Consider the following 13519-nt stretch of genomic DNA (forward strand, 5'->3'; position numbering starts at 1 on the left):
CGGACCCGCGGCTGCCCGGGGGCGGGGGTCGCCCAGGACCCCCGGTCGGGGCCGGTGCCGGGGTTGGGGGGTCCCGGGCAGGGGGCGGCGGGCTGGGGGGGCGCGGGGCAGGGGCCGAGCGGCGGCACCGCATCAATCACCGCCCGCCCCGCCCCCCCGCGCTGATTGACGCGGCCGCAGCCAATGGGGCGCGCCCATGCCCCGCGCGCAGCCAATGGGCGCGGGGGAGGGCGGAAGGTCCCCGCTTGAAGGCGGCGGAGCGGCGCAGGTAGGAGCGGGCGGGGGGCGCGGAGCGGGCGGGGGGGCTTGGGGGGGGCCGCGCTCGGCGGGGTCGCGGCCCCCGCCCCCGCGGGCAGCGCCGGCCCCGGGCCCCGGCCCCGCCGTCCCGCAACTTGGCCGCGGGGGCCGGGCCGCGGCGGGGCCGGGGGCGGGCGGCCGCTCTCGCCCGGGAGTTGGGGGTCGCGGGCAGGGTCGCGGCGGGCGCGGGGCCCGGGGCGCCGGGAGAGCTCCGCCCCGCCGCGCTGCCCCGGGGGCCGGGCCCGGCCGGCTCCGTGCGGAGCGGGGACCCCCCCGCCCGCCCCGCGCCTCCATTTTAGCCCGGGGAAGGGGAGGCCGGGCCCGGGGGGCTTCGAGAAGGATCGGGGGTGGCGGCAGCCCCGGCCCCCCGCGCCCCGGGCCGCGCTGCGAGCGCCGCCGGGCCCGGCCCCGCCGGCCGGCCCGGGGCGGGATGGAGGTAACGGTGGGAGGGGGCGGCGGGGCCCCCTTGTGACAGCCCTTTCTGCCCCCAGCTCCTGCACTTTCCCACCTCCTGGAGTAAATAAATAAGAAACTTACATCCCGCCGGCGTCGGCGGAGGCTGCAAGGATCCGGAGGCCGTCCCCGTGCTGCCCACCTGGAGCGCAGGTGTGAGGATGGGCCTGGCCAAGATGCCCAGCAAGGTACGTCCCGTGTGCCCCGCTGCCCCGGCTGCTCGGGGCTCCCCGGCCCCGGCCCGCTCGGGTGTGCTCAGGTGCCTCGGCAGGTGCTGGGCTGGTTCCCGACCGTGCAGGATGACGCTGGAGCCCTGCACGTAGTTTCTTGGCTGATGCAGAACTTTAAAATGGAGGTTTGGTGTTATGGCTGGAAGTGTGGATTCATCCTGTGTGTGCACAGGATGTTTCTCTCTCCAAAGCCATTCCAGTGCTTGTAGTGAAGAGATGTGGAGGCTCCTCTTGGGAGCATGTGTGTGTATTTACAGGTGTTACCTGTCCTTGTGTGCAGCAGCATCGAGACATCAAGGCATGACTTGCCCAGAAAAAGAAAGATTTCATGCTTTTTTTCCTCTCTTTATTGTGTTCATCCTTAAACCCCAGGTTTACACTATAAGGTCCTTTTAACTTGCTGGTTTGTTCTGGTTTGTATATGTATTTATAGCATCAAAAGTGTTTTGAGTACACCTGTCAGAGGGGGTCTTGGTTCTGTCCTGTGAAAACCAAAGGTCTAAAGCTGGAGTTTCTTGCTCATATTTCTGTCCCTCTGGTTTCCCTGTGTGTGAGGCAGCTGTGGTGTTCCTGGGTCTGGAGTGGAGCTTGGTGGGGCTTTGCTGGTGCTTCTTTAGAAAAGTGACCTCTTGCCTTGCTGATGTTATTGCACGTTAAAAATGTGACCTAAACACTCAGGTACAGGAATCCAGTTCTGGGCATCTGAATAAAACCTGAAGAGAAGTGCTAAAGGGAAGGATATTTCCTTCTTTTCATAAATCTACAAGCCAAAGCAGCCTGACTTTAGACCAATTATTGAGGCTGAATTTAGACAAATTCTCTTGTAATGGGAAAACCAAAAATCTTATCTCAATCCATTCACACTGCCCTTACACAAATCTGTTGTGGTATCTGATCTCCAGTTGGCCAACACAGCAGCAAAGCTCTTGCTCTTTGTACACAGAATAACAGTGAGTTGTTTTGTGGGCTTTAAAAATGGAATGAAATCTCCCTGTTGTGGTTTTGGAGGCTATCGTGAAATACCTTGGAAATCTGTGTTGCTGCAGCTCCTGCTGACACTGGTGGGAATTAGGAGATAACTTCTCTGCAGACTGGTCTTCATTTCCAAAGTGCCACGTGCTGATGTGTTGGGGTTTGACATGTGGCTGTGTGGAGCCTCACTCACGTGGGCACTGGGGTTTTGTCAGCCCTGTGAGTGTCCCGTTTGTCCCCATCCTCGATGCCAGCTCCTTAGTCTTATGCTGCAGTCTGGAAAACTGTGGAGGAGAAAACCCAGTAAGGTTTCAGAGAGCTGCAGGCCCTGTGGCATGGGGAGATGGGGCTGGTTTGGGAGGCTGCGGGAGGGCAGGGAAGGGCTCTGCATCCTTTGTGCCTCCTGTGAGCCAGCAGGAGCTGAGGGAAGGAGCAGTGCCTGGTGTGCTGCTGGGGCACTCGGGCTGTCCGGCCGTCAGTGTGTCCAGCCATCAGGCTGTCCGGCTGTCAGTGTCCTGCCGTCGGGCTGTCTGGCCATCAGGCTGTCTGGCTGTGGGGTGTCCAGCCCTGTCAGGGTGTCCGTCTCTGTCTGGCTCTGTCAGGCTGTCCAGCTGTCAGGATGTCTGGCCCTGTCTGGCCGTCAGTGTGTCCGGCCGTTGGGGTGTCCAGCCCTGTCAGGCTGTCCGGCCGTCGGCGTGTCCTGTAAATCCATCAGAGCCTTCCAAGTGGGCTGTTCAGCCGTTGGGCCATTGGGCTGTCCGGCCGTCGGGCTGTCCAGCCGTCGGTGTGTCCGGCTGTCCAGCTGTTGGGTTGTCCAGTCGTTGGGCTGTCCGGCTGTCAATGTTTCTGGCCACTGCATCTCCCAGAAGCTCTGCTGAGCGGTGTTTGCTTCTGGAAGGGAGGATCTTGCTGGACCTTGATTTTTGGAATGTGTTGAGTGTGTCACAGGTTGAATTGCTCTACAGCTCTGCCAGGACCTGTCTGAGGGCTGTTCTCACTTGTCCCCCCCCACCTTGTCCTCAAGCTCCTGGCACTTGGTGTTGTCACAGTTTTGCAATGTTTTATTGGCACAGAAGAGATCAGCTCAGTTACGGCCCTTGGGTTCTGTGAAACTCGTGACCCAGAGCTCCTCAGAGGCAGGAGGTTTGTGGGAGCAGAGGAGCAGGGAGCCCTGCTTGCTTCTTCCCAGGAGAATGTGCTGCTCCAGCTCTGGCTGTGCTGGGCTCACAGAACAGGGACTCCCTGCCTTCTCCTTCCCATTGCCATTTCCCTATGGTTGCCTGGGCTGTGATTCTCCCATGCTGGATTTTTCATAGGAAATATTTCATAGGAAATATGTGTTTTTTATTTCATAGGAAATATGTGGTTTTTAGTGGCCATCCACCTTTCCCACATACAGGATGTTTCCCAAACAGAAATAGCATGGTTTTAGACTCAAAAGTCATAAATAATAACACTTAAGAGTTATTTTATGTACAGATATGCATGTACTTATTGTATAGAGACTGTTAAATTTCTGAGGCAGGTCCAATCAGAGCAAGTAATGAGGATTAATAGGTGGAAAGATGAGGTAACAATTAGGTGTGAGTAGCTGGGTACACAGCCCTCACCAGCTACTGTGGTTTGAGTGTTCTGGATACTTGGCAGAAAAGGACAATTCAAAGGATGATGCTGTAAAAATGGGGCTTCACTGGGGAGAGCTGCTCTTGTTCATGGGGGGCATCTCCAGGTCAGGAACATCCTGTGTGAGGGACAGGTAGGTGGCTGGTCCAGGAGTGGCCAGTTGTGGCACAGTTGTGAGTGGGAAACTGAGTCTGCCAGGGCCATGGAAGGTACATGTCAAAGGCCAAAGCTGTGTAATCTTACACTGCACAGCAATTTTTGCTACTCATCTCCAGATCAGGCTGGACCATGGAAACTGCAGCTGTGTCTGTGCTGCAGGAAGATCCAGACCTGCACTGGGATGTCAAGCTGGAATCTGGGTTCTTGGTCTGTGCCTCAGCAGAAAATCCTGCACTGCACAGTGATCAGAAGTTTTATTGCACAGGAATTTCTTTTCATTTCCTCCACAACAGATTGTCCTCACTCTTCCAGTATAAAATCACATTTGTTGCTATTTCTGCTTTTTAGCTGAGCTCTAATTCAAGGTAGATTAAAAAAACAATAATACCAGAGGTTTGCATGCCATTGTAGGGTCCTGGGTTCCTCAAGTTCTCTCCAAGTGAGACAAGGAGATCAGGAGAGAGTGTGCAGCTGCTGAGTTCCTCATGCAATTGTCTTTCAGAAAAGGTATTTTTGTTCCCCTTAAGAATAGATAGTGTTCACTGTGTGACCCCGTTGGTGCTGGATGTGGGGCTGCTGATAACACACTGCCCTGCTGTCCTCCTTGGCACTGTTTCATCACTGACTTAAAGCCGTGTTCAAGGTCTCTACACTCATTTTCTTAAGGTGCTGCATGAGAGTGCTGAGCCTGGGGGGTGTGGGGATGGGGAATGGCCATCACTGAGGGGACAGCTGGGACTGCAAGGGACAGCCCAGGAGTGGAGCTGGTTGTCTGCAGCTCCCTGCCTAGGGCATAAAAAACAGCATTAGTCTCACTGCTGTCCTTAGCTGAATATTTTTCTTGGAGAAACTCTTAGGTATAAGCTGCGTTTTGAGCATTTGTGTGGTCAGCAGAGACCTCTGGGTGGCTCTGGCTGCAAGCCCAGGGGGTTGCACACACCCTTAGAAAAATGATGAAATGTGAATTTCCTGGCCCAGAAAGCCCAGCTGGAATGACAGTGCCGTGGTGTGGTTTGTTGAGCAATATATTGGATTTTAAAGAGTAACCATAGCGCCTTGACTCTTTATCTCCAAATGGTTTTTAGAGGAACAGAGCATTGCTCAAGCACGTGGTGGGGGATTCCTGTGCAGGAGTTCTGATCCCTCCCAGCTCAGGGGATTCTGCAATTGCTTTTGAGGTATTGAACTGCCCTGTGTGGTGCTGGGACTTGAATCACGAGGAGCAAATAAACTTGTGTGTGTGTGCTGCATAGTGCAGGGCAGGATTGCACTGGAAAGAGGGTTCCTCCTTACCTAGCTCTGCAGTCGAGCAGGACAGGTTTTATTTTTTGCTCAGTGCGTCTCTCGGTGGCAGTGAGCACAGCTGGCACTGCTGTGTCTCTTTCCCTTTGCAGGCAAACCATGGCATAAAGCACTTTTATCTTGGCAGAGCTGTGTTCCTGCTGTAGAGGCAGCAGAGCCGTGTTCTGGCTGAAATTGCAGCGGCTTTGTGGCACCCCGAGCGTGCCGGGCTCTGTGCTGGGCACAGTCAGTGTCAGCGCCTGCCAGGGGCCAGGCTGAAGGTCAGAGAGGGGAAATGGTTTGTGCGGTTCCAAAGGAATGCTTGCTTGCTCTTGGTGTGTCCTGCGTGAGGGAGCTGTGAAGGGCAGCATCGGGGCAGCAGCAGCAGGAGCCCCGCTGGCCGAGCTGCCAGCGCTGCGTGCCCCGGCCGCAGCCCCAAACCCTGCCTGGAGCCGGGGGGGACAGCCCCGGAGCCCGCCTGGGGCACAGGGGGCTGCCTCGGCACATTTCCTGGGCAGATTTCCTGGCAATAACGCCGGGGACCGTGGCAGGATCAGTGCGGGCCGGGCCGGCAGCGAGCTCCCGGGGCTGCGGCTGGGCACGGGAAAGCGTGACGTGCAGTTTTGTGGGGAAACGCGTAACCGGCGAAGGCTGTTTGTTTGATTTTTCCCGGGAGCTCGCTCGCGGTGGCAGAGCCGTGCATTTTGGGCAGGAAACGGTTAAAGCAGCGTTAAACCAGCGGCGTTCCGTGTCCTGTGTGTCCCCAGCCGCGGGCGGACTCCAACTCCCGGCGTGCCCCGCGCGCCGCCGCGGGCTCCCCCTGGCGGTGTCCGGCAGCGGCGGGGCCGCGGCGGGCGGACAAAAGGCGGCGGGTCCGCCCCTCCCTCCCCTTCCCCGCCCTCTCTCCCCGGCGGCGGCGGCGGTGCCGGTGCCCGCCCCTCCTTCCCCTCCCCTCCCTCCCCTTCCCCTCCCCTCCCGCACTGCAGCTCCTCCGCGCGGCCGCGGCGGGCGCTCGGCGGGGCCCCCGGCTGCGGGCGGGCGCGGGTTGCGCTGCGCGGTGCGGCCGCCGGGGGCGCTGCGGCGGCGCCCCCGCCCCCCCCGCCTCCTCGCCGTCCTCCTCCTCCTTCCCCCGGTGCATTCTCCGGCTGACGGGAGGGGGAGGGCAGGAAGGAGCCCGGCCGCCATTTTCGAGCCGCGCCGCCGCCGCGCTCGCCCGGAGCAGGGGGGACCGGGCGCGCCGACGAGAAGCGCCGCAGCGCCCGCTCCGCCCCAGCGCTCCGACCCGGGGGGGGGGGGGCCCCGCTCCCCTCCCCCCACCCCCAGCACTGCGGCCGCCGAGGGAGACGGGCGAGCCCATCCCCCGTTCCGCCGGGGCGGGCGGGGGGGCGCCGGGGGTGGCGGCGCCGCGGCTGCCGCCCCTCGTCCCGGGGGGCCCGCTTGGTTTGTTTGCGAACTGCGCCCGTTTCGCCGCGGCCGAGCCCGCCCGGACCGCGCTCGCCGCTCGTCACGTGGTAGGTGCCGCTCGCCCCGCGCCCGCCGCCCCGCGCCCGCCGCGCCTCCCCCGCCGCCCCTTTGTTAGAGCCGCCGCGCCCCGCCGGGCCCCGCCGCCGCCGCGCCCCAACTTCTGCGAGCCCCCCTCCCCTGCCCTTCCCCTCCCCGGTGCGGCGGAAAGTGCGGGGGTCGCGGCAGGAGAGCCGCCCCGCACCCCCCGCCCGCCGCCCCCGGTGCTGCGTCTCCCCGGGGCGCGGGGGGGGCCGCCGCGGGCGGGGGGCGGCGGCGCCGCTCGACATTGAAATCCCGGCCCCGGGGGTCCCGCAGGGTCGGGCCGGGGCCTCTCACGTGGCCGCTGCCCCCGGGGAGGGGAAGGGACGGACGGGAGGGAGGAAGGGGGGGCACCGCTCCCTAACCTGGTGGGAAAGGGGGTCTGGGGTGGGGGGGGGCACACGCGAAGTTTTAAAAGTAAACAGAAAAAAAAAATTAAATTGCATAACCTCAAAGCTTGCAAAACGCGTGGAAGGAGCAGGTCCCGCGGCCCCAAATCCGCCTGGAAAATAGGAGCGGAGCGGTGCCGGTAATCCCGGTGGGCTGTCACCGGCGCGAGCCGTGTCACCGGGCGCTCTCCCTGTTCCCGGGGTGCACAATAGCGTCATTTTCCAGGTGGCTTCGAGCTCCAGAACCGTTTCCCTGTATTGACTTTCCAGCCGCATATTTTGTATTTTATTTATTTGGAACCGGCCCTGCCGATCCAGGATTATTTTCCCCCAAACAAGCTGGAAGAGTCCGGCTATCCTGAAATGCTTTCCGTGATCCATACGTGTGTTTACTTCCATCACGGGATTAGCATCTTCCAGTGCTTGGTTACGGAGAAATTTCCATCATTTGGGGAATAAATGGGGGTTATGTAGGAGGAAAAAATAAAGCAGCTAAATATATTGGGAACTAAACTTATTTTCCCCCCAAAAATCAGACCCACCTTCCAAACCGAGGTGTCATCTCTCCTCTCCTTGAATTTGTGTCCAGGTGGAGCAGAAGGCAGGCACTCCATAGATTATATTCCCTGTTATGTAAAATGCACTTGAATGACAAACTGTAGTTTTCCATGAAACCGGTCAGGATATGGGAGGAACTGCAGGTTTTTTATTTGTTTTGACTGACCATTATATTTTGAACTGGTTTGGGGCACGGCCGTGTCGGTGGTTACATCATGTCGTGTGTTGTGTTCAGGGTGCTTTGTGCCTGTGAAAATAAGGTGAGGAGGCAGCAGCCGGTTCTGGGCCGGGCAGGACTCGCCGTGGGTCGGTGCCGCTGCTGCGGGGATAAAACACCGGGGCTGCCCGAGCTGTGAGCGTGCCTCTGTGTGTCCCGAACCTCTGCCAGTCCGGGCATCTGCCTGCATGCAGGCGTTTTCTCTTTAAAACCATATTTGTCCTTTTTATAGCCTTTGTTTTCATGGAGGAACCTCTGATGCTCTTCCCTGCTTTAGCGTATCCTCTTGGATTTCCATTCTGGCACGGGAACAGCGACGCTCGTCAAGCTGATTATATCTTTTTTTTTTCTTTAATTGAGAAGTCAGCAGCGTTTTAAATCGGCGGAGGGGGCTGTGGAGCAGAGCGGGGCCGGGGGCAGCGGGAGAGCCGGGGGAGCCCCGGGCCGGTGCCGAGTTCGGTTCCCTGCTCGGTTCCCCTCCCGGTTTCCCCCTCGGTTCCCGGCCCGGTTCCCCCTGCTTCACCGCTCCGTTCCCCTCCCGGTTCCCCGCTCCGTTCCCGGTTCGGTTCCCGGCCCGGTTCCCCTCCCGGTTCCCCGCCCGCCCCCGCGCACCAGGGACGGGCGGCCCGGCTTTGGCGCGGCAGAGATGGGGACGGTGTTTTTGTTTTTTTTTTTTCCCTGTAGCCGCACTGCCAAGGTAGCACAGCTGTGTGGGGCTTAATGGATTGATATGCTGCAGGAGCAGTTAATTGTGGAACTTGGTTGTGGTACTGTTATAGCTGATTTGTAATGATTTAGCAATGAGGAATGACTTGTGTTCTCTCGTCAGAGGTGATAAAGCAGCAGATGACCAGGCAGATGTGGCTGTGGGTTTCTCTTACGCCTTTTTTCCCCTCTTTTGCCTTTTATTTTTTTTGAAAGCTGTATTTCAGTCCCATTTGCTCTCGGAGATCATCCGGTAACCGGAGAGCTGGTGAGAGTGTGACATCATGCGAGGCAGGGGTGAAAACTGAGCGGTTCTGTGACCAAAGTCACTTCCTTTGCCCTGTTTATAACTCGCGTTTTGGTGAAGGCCACTGCCATTATCTAATGAACGCCCAGAACAAAGCCTGTCTCTGGAGTCCCAGCACTCCACCCTTCCCTGCTTGGGCTCCACTTGCTGCCTGTCCTCAGGAACCTCAAAAGGCTTTTCCAGGGAGGATGAGACTCAATGGACAGCGAGGTAAAGATAAGGCCTGAGGCTTCTTAGGCCCAGCCCAAGGGGGAGGGTAAAGCATGGGGAGTGGGAGAAAGGGCAAGCAGCACATATTTTTATTTCTGGGCTTTCCCCCCACCCCCTTCCATACAATTTTCCTCTTATGGAAAACTGCCTTTTTCTGGCACCATTTTTTGAGTGTAGGTCAGTGGTATCTCAGCCTGAACCCAAACAGCACCTGATTTTGCATTTTTCTGTTTATTTTTTTTACTGGACTGTGAGAGAAACAGGTGGGTCAACTTAGGCCTAAATGGGAATTTAATTCCTGGAAGGGTCTCAGGTGGATCACATGGTGATGAGACCAAACAATGAGTAAGTTCTGCACGCCTGCCTCTCTTCCCAATGTTTATCGTTCCATTAAAAAGAGCTCTGAGCACTGGGCAGTTGCAGTGGCAGGTGATCTGAGAAGCAGCGTTTCCGTTGCTGCATTTTATAAATACCATGTCCCTGCTCATGACTTCCAGGAATACAATGTCTATCTGGAATGAAAAGCAGCAAAGACTTGGTTTGAAAATCCTTCCCTGTAAACAGGAGTTTGGCTGCATGTTGGGGGATGCAGTTTTCTGTGACAAATCGTTTAAATTGGAATAAAAGCTTTCTGTTCTTTCTCAGCTGGGCCAGGAGTTGTCATACCCAAATCAGCAAGAGTCTGGGTGATGCAGAACTTGAGTAAACATAATTCCATTAAACCCTGCACATGTCCTTGTCAGCCCGAGTTCAGAGCCGTGTTTTTGGAAGAGGAGAGGTTGGATAAGGTCTCGTTCAGGTTTTTTAAAGAAAGTTAGAAAGCCAGTCTGGATCTCTCCTACCACGAGGTGCAGCCAGCAGGTGACTGTCAGAGTTTGGAGAGTGAGACAAATGAGAAATGGGAGATGTTAATAGTTCGGAAGACTTAATTCTGGAGTTCTGACAGTGCAGAATCTGAATTTAATGATCAAACTGCTGTTTATCTGATACAATGAAGGAAAAAGGTAACAAAATCGAATCTCAAGAGGGAAAATGGGGGTAGCTGTCAGCCTGAACAGGCCTTGTCCTCATCTGTGCCTGAGTTAATCTCTTGCTGCAAACTTATTTTTTTCAGATTTGGTGGAAAGAAAAGTTTAATTGAAATATATATTTCTGTATTGGGAGCTGCTTCAGGCCTCAGAGGCCTTAGCAGAAGGTGGACCTTAAAGATTTCTAATTTTCAGCTCTCAAACGTTAGGAAACATCTCTCTGAAATCTTTATAACTTCCTGTCAGGGTCTGCAGCGACAGGATGTGATGGGAAGGTTACTGCGAGGTTGCTTTGCGCTAAATGAGGAAGAGCAAGCCCAGCTCAGGCTGTAATTACGGCCGTGGAAAAGGACCTGTGATGTGTGAGTGAGCATCACCTTTGATTAAACAGCTCTGGAGCTGGTGTCCCCCGTGGTGGGCTGTGCTCTCTCCTCTGAGATCAGTCAGCTGAGCTCTCTGTCCTGAGGATTCTGAACTCCTGTCAGAATAAAGTCTGTAAACTTGGCTGTCTGTAAACGTGGGCAGGGGTCTGCTGGTTTGGGACACTTGGCTCTGCTCTTCTCTGGGCTCTTATTTCCTCTTGAGGACATGGCCAGTTATCCCAAGGACTTCTTGTAGTGACAGCCAATGCCTTGTTCTAAAAAATACTAAATATTAAATATGAAGTGTTAAGGTGGTGCTGCTTTATGGGGCAGGGGGATGTTAAGGGTTTTGGAAGCAGTTATATGCTTTTGAGCAAAGGTGGGTATGGCTGTACCTAGTGAATGAAAATGTATCTTTAAAATTAAAAGGCAATTCTGTTTTTTGTTTAACTTGCTCCCTGAGTCCTGAGTTCAGTTTTTCATATTTCCTGGGCAACTTGCCCAGATTATGCGAAAGAAAAACAAAATCTTTCTGATACTGGATGGGGGAGACCCAGATTTCACAATTAAAGCTTTCTAAAATTTTATTTTGTTTTTTATTTTTTGTCTCTGACAGGCTGCTGCTTTCTGCAGATGTCCCATTATTATTTTTGAAACATATTTCTTTTGATTTGGCTCTAAACTGCAACTTTGTTCTGAAAAGTAGCTTAACAGCAATGGGTATTTTTATCTCCAGCCACTTAATTTTCCAGGTGAAGGCATTCTTGCTTTTAATTATTCACTTTTCCAGATTTTTTTGGCAGTGATGACAGTTAATCTTGCTTTGTGGCTTCTGTTTTTCTTTCTGACATCATATTGATGAAACCTCCTTTACCTCAGATGATGCAATTGGTTTGGTTTATTTATATCCAGTGAGAGTTCACAGGCGTAAGAGAGAATTATTCTTGCAGAAAGAGATCTCAGAGTTGACCAGACCCTGCCACTCATGTGGACAAGGAAGTGGAAACAGCAGCTTTTCGTTTAATCTTGAGGGCTTCTCTTTGGAAACAAACAAAAGTGGAGCTCAGTAGTATTTCTGGTATGTTCTTACTATTCAAATTCTTATTTTTCCCTGGGAGATTAGGTGCAAGTCTGTAGTGTTAGTAGCTGTGGCATGTACTCATGTGTGTGTTGTAAAAATCTGTGGTTCTTGTGTATCTTCTTAACCGTTTTTTAATTAATATTTTAAAAAAGAGCCTGTTTCCCAAATGTGGGTCATTGCAAGCACACGGTCTGCACATGATAACTGGCTTATCAATAAGGTGATCGTCCTGTACTTGCCTGTCACGTTTCCTTAATTAAAGCTTTGAGTTGCTTCTCATGTAAATCCCTTTCTAAATTGGTAAACACCTGTCTTACAACTACAGAATGTTGAGAGGTGATAACAAAAGGCACATAGAGAATCTGTTATGTACAGTTGTAACTTTGGTAGATGGACATTGTGGATGTGGAAAATATTTGTAGGGCTCAGGGAGTTGCTGTGTGTTGTTATCTGCTGAGGTTAGCACAGATGATGTGTTTTACTTGCAAAATGAAGTGTAGAGGGATTTTATTTTACCAAGTTTGGGGTTTTTTGTGTGCTTTGTTTTGGTTTTTTGACTGAAACATATTTGAAACCACACGGACTCAAGAGTTGGCTGTGCTGTTGATTTGTCGTGGGGGAGGAGAGGGGAAGTGGGAATTGGTATAATGCTCACTTCCTTCAGGGTAACTACTTCTGTTGCTTCTAACAGCACCTTTGTGTGCGTCAGGAAATGAGTGTTGGGGACAGCTTGGGCTGAAGGGCTTTCAGGGTGCAATAGTGCAGAATTTGGTGTCATGTCGGGGAGTTCAACCATAATCCAGGAACGCAAATGTGTGAGGTAGGTGTGTGTGGCCAGGCAGTGCAGGGAGGGATGGAGGGCACAGGTGATGGGGCCGGGTGGGTGCCATGGTGGGATTGATGTCTGGGAAAAGAGCACACACAGCCCTTCCAGAGGCTAACTGGTGCCTCCTGTGTCCAGTGCTCAGAGCTCCCCTTGTTTCTCATGACCCTCACTGGAAGCACAGTGCCTGATTTCTCCCCAAGAAATTCCTTCCACAAAGAATTCAGAGAGCCAAAACTTCCTGTGTTTGTTTTGGGCTTGTTTTCTGGGGTACTGCACAAAATCATGTGCTTGGAAACCCAGTTCTCCTTTCAATGTCTGATTGTAAAGTTGGGTTTTAGAAGCAGAGGGTGTTGAATAAGTCAGCAGGCCAGGGGATTGTTTTCAGGGGTGTCATGACCTGGTCCTGCTTCTGGTGTAGTGTGACTGGGTGCGTTCCTCCTGCCCCTCTGACCTCCCATCTCTGCCCCAGCCGTGTCCCCCTCCTCCCTCTGCTCAGGCTTCCAGGAGCTGCAGCGTTGGGTCAGGAATCCCCCCGAGGAGCCCTGGTGGCTCTGCTGCCTCCCGTGCGCTCCTGGGGAGCGAGGGAAGATGGGCGAGTTACGGTTACCCTGGTTTTACCTGCTTGCTGCAGCCTTTCATCTCGGCTCTGTTAATTACTGCTAGGTGCTCTGGCAGTGCTCTACTTCTGAAGGGAAAATGAAGAACGTTCATTCAGGATTAGCTGTAAACACCATGCTGGCCTTCCAGAGGCAGATCCTCCTGGACCTGGCCAAGCCAAGTCCAGCACAGGGCTTGTGCCAGGGCTGCTGGAGGCTGAGCTGGGCTTTTGGGCTGGAGTTGAGCTGTTCTGGTGGAGCTGGAGCAGTGTCCAGTCACCCTGGCAGCTCTCTAACAGCAGGGCTGGTGCCACAGCAGAAGCCTCTTGGTCCCACATGTGTCACCTTGAGGGCTGGGAATTAAAGACCTTTGGCAGGGAAACAGTGAAAAGAGACTGTGGGTGCTCACATGGATCTGCTAATGCTGATGTGTGACAGCAGTTTCAGTAGAACTTGCCAGCACAGTTTGGGTCCCAGGAGCAGGCAACAGATTGGGGATAATTCTTGGAATTATTGTAAGACTTAGCAGAATGCTCTGAAAGTTCCTCAGTCTGTGTGAATGACCTTCCCATTCTGTGACCCTTCCTTTTCTTTATTCTCTTTCCTCAGAGATGCCTTAACACCTTCTCCCCTCCAATTCCCTGTTAGGAAGAAATTCCAGATAAGTGTAATACAGCTTTAAT

At 54.4% G+C, this 13519-nt stretch overlaps 1 protein-coding gene across 4 annotated transcripts in view; it reads left to right on the forward strand.

Annotated features, from left to right (window-relative positions):
- Window positions 1-243: 243 nt before the first annotated feature.
- KANSL1 (KAT8 regulatory NSL complex subunit 1) overlaps window positions 244-13519 on the forward strand; it is a 75863-nt gene continuing 62587 nt past the window's right edge. For 3 of the 4 annotated variants that reach the window (XM_030966092.1, XM_030966094.1, XM_030966095.1), the window contains exon 1: window positions 6187-6526. The gene's annotated coding sequence lies outside the window, so the exon portion shown is untranslated. Of the gene's footprint in view, window positions 269-788; window positions 939-6186; window positions 6527-13519 lie in introns of those variants that run through there. The other variant, XM_030966093.1, reaches the window with a different exon arrangement.

This window comes from Camarhynchus parvulus, chromosome 27 (assembly GCF_901933205.1).
Source record: "Camarhynchus parvulus chromosome 27, STF_HiC, whole genome shotgun sequence".
NCBI classification, from domain to species: domain Eukaryota; kingdom Metazoa; phylum Chordata; class Aves; order Passeriformes; family Thraupidae; genus Camarhynchus; species Camarhynchus parvulus.